Source organism: Rhea pennata, unplaced genomic scaffold, assembly GCF_028389875.1.
Source record: "Rhea pennata isolate bPtePen1 unplaced genomic scaffold, bPtePen1.pri scaffold_26, whole genome shotgun sequence".
Lineage (NCBI taxonomy): Eukaryota > Metazoa > Chordata > Aves > Rheiformes > Rheidae > Rhea > Rhea pennata.
Window position 1 is genome coordinate 933,797 of NW_026907677.1, and position 9,186 is coordinate 942,982.

Here is a 9,186-nt window from a genome sequence, read left to right on the forward strand (position 1 = left end):
TGCCCAGCACCAGCTCTGCCTGCTCCCCTGCTCCCTCCACCCCACACCCTGGGGGGCAATCGGAGCTGTGGGCACATCCCCCTGGGGAGGGCATTTCCCTCACACCACTCCCTCCTGCTGCTGCCCTCGCGGACACAGGTGACGCACACAGGAGTGCTGCCTGCGCTGGCAGAGGTGACTCAGGGAAGGGGCTTGCCCCTCTCCATCGAGCCTCCCCTGGCAGGGCCAGAGCCTGGCAGCAGCATATACAGTGACACTCTCCTCCTGACCCAATTAGCTGCAGAGATGCTGCAGGGGCAGCGCTCTGTGGGGTGGCCCTGTGCAGGAGCAGTCCCAGGGCAGAGGCAAGGCCAGCTTCCCCCGCGGCCTGGCACGAGGGTCTGAATGGAGTTTTCTGGGGAGGGTCTGAGGGCAGCAGGGCACAAGGGGGCTGTGCTTGTCAGGGACATGGCATGGGAGGAGAGGGCACCCTAAAGATCAGCCCCCAACGACATATGCCATGTGTAAGGGGATGTAGCTCAGTGGAAGAGCGCCTGCTTTGCATGCAGGAGGTCCTGGGTTCAGTCCCCAGCATCTCCAGCAAGGACTTTTGTGCCTCGCTGTGTTGTCTTCCCAGCAGATATAAGGGTGGTGGAAGTCCCCTGGGTGAGCCTGGGTCTCTGATTGGGAGGCTGCTTCCTGCTGTCCATCAAAAGCCTCATCAACTTCCTCTTCCTGAGCTGGTGGCTTGTTGTAAACACCTACAGCAGTGTCTGCCATGTTAGCCTGCCTAGTCATCCTCACCCATAAGCTCTGGACTCACTGTTCATCCACCCCTAGCCTTCCATGATGGAACGAGTGGCTGGGGAGAGAGCGGGAGAGCAGTGGAGGTTGTCTCCCTTGACTTCAGTAAGCTTTTAAACACTGTCTCCCATAGCATCCTCATAGGCAAGAAGTGTGGGCTAGATGAGCGGCCAGTGAGGTGGAATGAGAAGTGGCTGAACGGCAGATCTCAGGGGGTTGTCATCAGCAGTGCAGAGTCTAGTTGGAGGCCAGTGATGTCCCTCCAGGGCTCCGTACTGGGGCCACTCTTCTTCAACTTAGTCGCCAGTGACCTGGACGAAGGTACAAAGTGCCTCCTCAGCAAGTGTGCCGACGATAATAAACTGGGAGGAGCAGCTGATGCATCAGAAGACTGTGCTGCCATTTGAGAGACCTGGAGAGGCTGGAGAGGTGGGGGGAGTGGAACCTCATGAAGTTCAACAAGGGCAAGTGCACGGTCCTGCACGTGGGGAGGTATAACCCCATGCACCAGTGCAAGCTGGAGGCTGAGCTGCTGGAGAGCAGCTCTGCGGAGAAGGACCTGGGAGTGCTGGTGGACACTAAGTTGACCATGAGCCAGCAATGTGCTCTTGTGGCCCAGAACGGCAGTGGCAGCCTGCAGAAGGGATGATTGAGAGGGGATCTTATCAACGTGTACAAGTACCTGAAGGGAGGGTGTCAAGAGGATGAGGGTCACACTCTTTTCAGTGGTGCCAAGCAGCAGGACAAGAGGCGGTGTGCACCAGCTGAAACACAGGAAGTTCCACGTGTGTGTGAGGGAAAACTTCTTTCTTGAGTGACCAAGCACTGGAAGAAGCTGCCCAGAGAGGTTGTGGAGTCTCCCCAACTTTCTCTGAATCTGCAATTTTCTGATTGCCTCAGTGCCCCCCACCCCTGAGTCTGGTCCTGGACAACCTACCAGAACCATAAGTTCTGGTAGGGCAGATGTAATGATGGAGTGGGGCAGCCATAGATGCCTGCGACCCTCTTTGGGTCCCTGGCTAGTGCAGTACCAGCAGGGTTTGGTCCAGGTCTTTGCGGCCCCTTCTCCTCTCAGTCCACCCCTCCTGGCCCTTTCTCTTCCTTGCTTTCATTTTGCAAGATCAATAGATGTTTTAGGAGGACCCAGAGAGTGGGGGGCAAGTGGGGCAGATGATTGGCACTGTACTAGAGGAGGTCCTGGTGCGGAGGAGACAGGGAGGAGCCACCCAAGCTGTGCTCCTGGCTGTGGGCAGTGACAGCTGGGAGGGCTGTGGGTGCTCCTGGGTGCCAGGTGCTGCTGCGGCACAGCGGAAGGCTGCGACGGAAACCTTTTGAAGCAAAGGAGGACTCCAAAGCAAACACCCTGAGTGCCCCGTTCAGCCCCATCCCGCTGCAGGGTTAGCCCTGGCCAGGGCCCTGGGGGTGATGGGGGCCGTGCCTCTCTGTGACACGGGCTGTGGTCACAGGAGACATCCCGTGTCACAGCCACAGTTGCCCTCCCCCACCCAGACCCGGCCTCTCCCCACATGTCCCAGTGAGGCTGGTCTAGCGCAGGCGCTGGGGCTGCTCTCGGCACCTCTCTGCTGCCAAGAGCTGCCGAGCCTGAGCAGGAGCCAGCGAGCGGAGGTCAGGGCAGTGTGGGGTTGTACAGAAGTGTGCAGGAGGAGGAGGAAGAGGAGAGGAGCTGCTTCCTCATCACCTGCCACTGCAGGGGTGACCCAGAGCACACAGGACCAGGATGGAGCTCTGGGACGCTGGCCACGGGACACGGCATGGACAGGGGGTGCCAGCACTCCCCACCTGGGGTAAGACCTTCCGGAGATCCTCCTCAGGTCTAGCAGGGATCCTCCCCAGGTCTGGCAGGGTATTGCCTGGAGGCAGTGCCCACCTCAGCCCCTGTAGGGAATGGGGCCTGTTTGGGGAGGGGGTGCTCTTGGAGGACGCTCGCACTGCTCATCCTCCGGCTGAGGCAGGTACGGAGCAGCTGAGAGCTGCCCCCAGAGCATGACGGGTCTTTCCCTTCTCTTCCAGAGCAGCTTGCTGTCTGGGAAGGGGTGTCTGACTACACTGTGCGGCAGCTGATGCGGAACCAGGTGGGTGTGCCTTGCGGGGCCTGCCCCGGGAAGCCTTCTCCTGGAGCTTGTGTGTCTGTGGGATGACTTCTCTGCTTTGACTGGTAGAGTTGAGAGGGTGAAGAGGAGGGGGATGAAAGCATCTGGAAAGGTCTTCCAAAGAAGGGCCCCAAGGTTTCTCCAAAGCTTTGTCCAGCGCTTTGTCTGTCCGCTTTGTACAGCAGGATGGAGCAGGGCACCGAGCACCATCCCCACGCCCTGGCAAGTGCCCGGCCTGTCCAGCTGCCAGTCTCATCGTTCTTCTCTTCCTTCCTGTTTGCAGGGAGTCCGAGTTATTCGCCTTGGCACATTTGACGTAGTAACCGAACACGTCGGTGGTGGGAAGCGTGCTCTTCTCACTGTTCGCAGGCCCGTGTTCCATCTGTCGCGGAGTATTGCAGAGCTTCCCGGCCTCGCCTATGACATGGCCTATGCTCCTGGTAAGAGGAGAGGCTGAACCGCTTGCTTCCCCTGGGGACATCCTTGGGGTGTGCCTAACTGCTGGGCAGCAGTGACTGTTAGGAAGCTAGAATTCCTTCAGCAGCTGTGGAGAACAGCTTCAGGGGGTTTTAAAGCACCAGGACAACGTCATGCACATTACAGCTCCCTCTCTCCCAGACTTGCTTTCACAACTGTCAACAAGCCAGATGTCTTGGGGCTGCTGCTTCTCTGCTACTGACTGCGTTCCCCTTCTGCTGCTTCCCAGGTCATAAGCTCTCCGAGCCCCTCAAGTACGCTCACATAGCCTCGGCCCTCTCTGTTCCTCGGAAGACAGTGGAGGCGTGCATAGAAGAGACCATGCGGCTTTTCTCCCGCTGCCTGCAGAGCGGGAAGAACGTGGCCCTTGTGCTGAAGGGCCTTGGCACGCTTGTAATTCAAGGAGCAGCTGTGAAAATGAGGTTTTGCAGAGACTTTCTGAAGAGGCTCAATGGGACAGAGCAGCTGCTGGAAGCTCTTCTCGCGGTGAGTTCCCCATTCCTCCAGCACTACCTGTCGTCCTCTGGAAAGCACCAGTGAATGCAATGCTGTCAGCCTGCTGTGACCTATCCAGGTGCATGGAGAGTCCCAGCTGAGAGTAATGCCAGCTACCGGGACAGCTGGTCCTGAGCGTCCAGAGGACTTGGCAAGGATGGCCCTGGGAATAGCTGTGCTGGCTCTGCCCCAAAAATTCATCCAGCCCCAGAGCTCATTTTCATGTGCATGAGGGAAAAGTCCCAGAAAAGGGCCGGTCCTGTGTGCTTTTTCCACAGAGACTTCCCTCCTGACAGAAAGCCATGGTTTAGTGCTGCTTTGTGTCAGGACCACATCTGAACCCATGTCTCCCTGGACTGTGTCTGGGACAGTAAGGCAGCGAGTTCAGCACTTTCCCCTGATGCTGGGTGACACTATTTCTGCGTGTCCCTTTGGGAGCTCGGCCTGATGCCTCCATGGGACATTTTTGCCCTAGGGTGGAGTGAGGGCAAGGGAGTGATCCCTCCTCCCCTTGCCTGGGCCAGCGGGCATGTGAAGCAGCTCTGTGAAACCTCTGCTGACCTCAGTGCTCTCCCTTTGCAGCTGGAGGGCCTGAGTGTCTTTCATCTCTCCCATGGGGCAGCTGCTCAGAATATTGGATCCCCCTGGTCCTCTTGCTCTTTGGCATTTCTACCTCTGTCTCTGAGTAGGTTTGTTTTTGCAGGAATCATTGCTCGCCCCACTCTCTGGACACGAAGCAGAGGCTTAGGCAGACCAAGGCCCCTGTGCGACCAGAGCCCTCTTGCTGCTCCGGTCTAGTTGTGCTGAGCAGCTCTTGCCAGGGCCCTGGAGTCTCGCCACCATGAAGGGCGTCTTTCTGTCCAAATGTGAGCATTTGCACGCTGCTAGTGATGGCTGCAGCATGTCGCAGAGAGAGTCGTTGGAGCCCAGTGGCCTTGGCCAGGTCTCTAGTGCAGCCCCGTCCTTCAGCGTGGTCCTTCAGGTGCAGCAGGAAGGCTGAGATGTGAAAGGAGGCTGAGCTGAGCCTCCTCTCATGGGTTAAGGCAGAGATGCAAGTAGGCTGCAGGCCTGACCTCTGCACTAGGCAGGACCTGGTCTCCTGACTGCATCTCTCGATTCTCAGCCTTGCAAAAAGCCTGGCAGTCTTCTCACCCTTTCTCCTCCATTTCCTGTAAGCTGCTCTGCTGCACAACTGAGGGGCTGCGGAGAGGCACAGAGAAATTCCATGTTTCAGAGGCAGCTGCTTCTCTGAGCAGTGGGAAAGTGTGCTGCCTTTGTGCGCCCTGAGACAACTGTCTTGGCATCATCTCTCGTGTGTCTCTCCCCTTTGCAGATGCCAGAGATGAGGGATTCAGTCCTCTCAGGCTCCGAAACTGCTGCTTTGCAGACCCGTTCTGGTCGTGTCATTGTCTTTCCTGAGTGAGTACATTCACTTCTTAGCCCCGGCTGGCCAAGCCAGCAGCTTCTCGGGACTTGTCTGGTAGCCCTGTGTTGCCAGTGCTTGTGAAAGCTGCTCAGGAAGTCATTGGAGAGGAATACTTTCCAGTGTGGATCAAAGTGCAGGTTCCTGCTGGTCACTGGCTCAGGATGTTTTCATGTCTTCTGTGAGACATGCATGAATCAAATGTGTGCTGAACATGCTGTCTTGGGTCAAATGTCTTCTGTGGGGAGGCCTGTCTAGGGCAAAGCGAAGCCTGTGGCAGTGGGGTTGTGGAGAGCTTTGTGCTGGCTCCCATCCTGCTCAGTGTTTTGTCCCATTAGTTGTCTGGGAGATGGTGCTTCCTTTTTGCAGAGGCACGGAGATGAGATTTGGAGAGCCTACAGGTGATACGGTGGGTGAGAGGGGCATTAGAACTGGTGCTGCCAAGCACCCCTTCTCACAGGAAGGCTAGGGAAGCTCTGCAAGAGGCAGAGAAGGAAGCTCCTGCCCCTGCAGATGCTGGAAGTCTTCACAATGTCTCTCAGCTTGCTGATACACTCCTCCAGCATCTGGCATGTTCTGCCTATTGTGCTTTGGACAAAGAGGGGCTTCTTGGTAGCTCCCTAATGCCCCTCTGTCCCCATTATGGACACAAGGTGCAAAGGAAGTGTGGTGCCCTCCCTTTAGACTGGCATCTTTTTCCTCTTTCCAGGTACAATGCTGACAGTCCATCTAGAAAGCCCCCTGTGGCACCTGCAAAGCCCCCGCAGGAAGAGGAGAAGGCAAAAGAGGACACCAGGGCCAAGAAAGGTAATGGGAAAGCTGGGTCCTGGCAGGGGTTTGTGCCTTCTGCTTCCGTCCTCTTTGGCCAGGCAGTGGAGGCAAGGCGACAGTGCCATGGCTCAGGTAGCATCAGGCACCGGAGGTGACGCTGCGTTCCCAGTACGGGACATCTGGAGTGATTCCTGAGGGAACACGACCTCCCGGCAGCCCAACACTCCCAGCTGCAGCTGATGCCTCCCAGATAAACTTTCCCCCTTTGCCACGGCACTCAGTGCTCTGGGGTGCACTGCAAAGTGCTCTTGCGCTGGAGGTGTTGGTGCAGAAGGGAGGCAAACGTGAGCACTGTCCTTGTGCAATGTGAATCCTAAATTGTGCCGGGAGCTGCAGGTCACAGAGAGGCTGAGCTATTTCATGGGACCAGTGAGTTGTCATTGAATGAGAAAAGCCCCTGAGAGTAGGTTGGGAAAAACAAGGCAGAGAGAAGCCAGTGTGCGGAAGGGCCAAAGACCACCCAGGAAAGAAGGCCTAGAAGGAGTCATCTTGAGGCCTCACACTGTTATCACAGGCTGGAGCACATCTGAAGAGCCTTCCCATTCCAAAGGCCTCCTCAATGCTGTCCTGAAGTGTTTTCTTCTCTCCTGCTTACAGGAAATCTTCCCGCCAAGCACCTCCCCCTCAGAGCGAGGCATCCTCCAGCCAAAATAACAGCTCCCACGAAGCAGAAGGGGAAAGGGAAGAAAGCAGAGGACAAAGCGCCTGCTGGCAGGTGAGAGCCGTGGAGGAGTGGGTGAGGGTGAGCCTGTAGCCTAGTGCATGTCTGGGGGAGATGTTTCCTCTGCACACAAGGTTCACAGCAGCTCTGAATGTCCTTTATCACATGCCCCGGGGACTCCTGAGCCCTCGATGGCGAGAATGCCTTGACAGCCCTGACCACTTTCTCCTTCTTTGACCCTGCGTCTCCAGGAACAATCTGTTCTCCATGCCTAAGCACAGGGCACTGGGGACCGCCAGGCCATTTGTAATACATTTGGCAGGATGGGGTAAGGGTGTCTCTTGGAGCCTGTCTTGGTAGAGAAGGCTGCTCCTCTCCGGGCTGCATCCAGAGCGAGCCCGTGTCTGGGCACGCAGAGCGTTCCCGAGGGCACATCCTGCAGCCCCGGGCATTTCAGCTGGGGGTGGTCTCTGTCCCTGTGGGTGTGAACACAGTCAGCGGAACCCATCTCCTTCTCTGGCAGAAGGGCCTTGTGCCGCAGAGGCAGGTGCCCAGCCGGTGAGTGCAGGACGGAGACCCAAGTGCCCCTGTGCTCCCAGCACCTGCCCACAAGGTGTCTTTTCAGGGGGCTCCCGGCCATCGCAGGCAGCTGCTCCAGGAAGGTGGTGCAAGGCAGGAGAAAGGGCAGTGCTGAAGCCATGCCCCCACCGGAGAAACTGGTGAAGAAAATCCAGAGGTGGCCAGGAGAGGTGCGTGCTACAGCCTGAGGTCCTGCTTGTGCCACGGGGACGTGTGGAAAAGCGTAGTCCTATGGGCAGTGGGTAGGAGAGATCCCTGCCTGCGTGTTCACTTGGCCAGTGACCAACCACATCTGGGCCTTGCTTGAAAAGGTGCAGGTCACCCGCTAGTTCTGGAGGGCATTTGTCCCTCCGGCATTCTCAGGAAGCACCTCAGAAGCCCCTCTTTGGCCCTTTTTCCCGTGGGAAGGTACCTGCTGGGCCTTTCAGGGAGAGGCCATGGGCAGTTTCCCTTTAGTTCTGTGATTATTGAGCTCATTGGTGAGATCCAAACTGGGATTTTGAGACCTGCCCCTATGAGCTTCGGGGCGTAAGAGCGCTGCCGGGAAGGCTCAAGCCAAGCGGCAGGAGAGAGGATGAGAAATGCCCTTTGCGCCCTGGGAAAGCACAGATGCCAGCAGTCCTCTTTGCCGTTTATTTTCTGTGGCCCTCCAGGTGGAATATCACTTCCGGGTAATGGGCGAGGGCGTTCTTGTCTTTCCTCCCATCTGAAGCCCTGTGAAGATTTCCCCTTCTGGAGTCCTTGGCTGGAGACCCAAGCAGGCAACAGAAGAGAGAAGAGTGCTTTGGGAGAACTCCCCTGGAGAAAGACCAGCATTTCCTCCAGAGCTTTTTTCCAGAAGCATCTGTAAGAGGCAAGGACCCATCAGGAAGGGGGCTTCTGCTTCCATTGACAAGCAGTTAGTCTTCTCCAAATTTCCTTTTTTTGGGGGGGGGGGGGTTATTTATTTCTTAATAAAACTTTTCCTGAACATTGCACAGAGATTTGACTTTTGCGTTTTCTGTCCCCTCACGACCAGCTCATGGCACCAATGCCTCCATCCATCCTCCCCACTTCCCTCACCCAAGCCTACTCCCCCATCTGGCTGCCCAGCCCTGCCCAGCCCAGCTCCAGCTCCCTGTCCCTGCACAGAGGGAGAAGCCCTGCTCCTGCCGCCCCACAGCAGCTCTTGCTGCTGCTGAACCCTGCTCTCCCAGCTGGAGCTCAGCTGCGTCTACCACCCACTGTGTCCCGCTGCGTCTCCAGTCTCAGCCTCTCTCCAGCCAACAACTCAGGCCAAGGATCAAACACAGGCTGGGTGGTGAGCGCTGTCCTCTCCACCCACGTTGTGCTCAGGGCAGATGAAGCACTGTCCCGGCTACAGGGGTCTCTGGCAGAGCCGCCTGCACAGCAAGCAGAGCTCTGAAGTGCTCCCACATCCCTGCACGGTCACGGCAGCAGGGACTCAGCTGGCCCCTTTGGCTGCCCCATGGCACTGCTCCCTCCCTTCTCCCCATTCAGGAAGCAGAGGTACAGACATGACCACCCAGCACGGGCACATGCTGATCCCTCTCCTGTCCTTCCTACCAGGGATGGGCATGGCACAGCACAGCTCAGCTCAGCTTCAGCAAGACACACATGCATCCTCCGTGCTGCTCTCCTGGTCCCCTGCCCATCCCATTTGGTCCAGAGGGACATCCCCCAGGAGCGTGCATGTGCTACCCTCCAGCAGATGTGCTGTCCCAGAGACACCTGGCCAGGGCTGGACCTCTGGAGAAGTGGGGAGGGAATTTTGCCTTTTCCCTCTGGGTTTCCCATGTCAGTTCCTGGGAGTGGAAAAGAGCATT

The 9,186-nt window shown here is 57.4% G+C and overlaps 1 non-coding gene across 1 annotated transcript; it reads left to right on the top strand.

Moving 5' to 3' along the window:
- The first annotated feature begins 507 nt into the window (after positions 1-507).
- On the top strand, positions 508-579 carry TRNAA-UGC (transfer RNA alanine (anticodon UGC)). Its single transcript has one exon. It is a non-coding gene; the product is annotated as a tRNA-Ala (tRNA).
- The last annotated feature ends 8,607 nt before the right edge of the window (positions 580-9,186 follow it).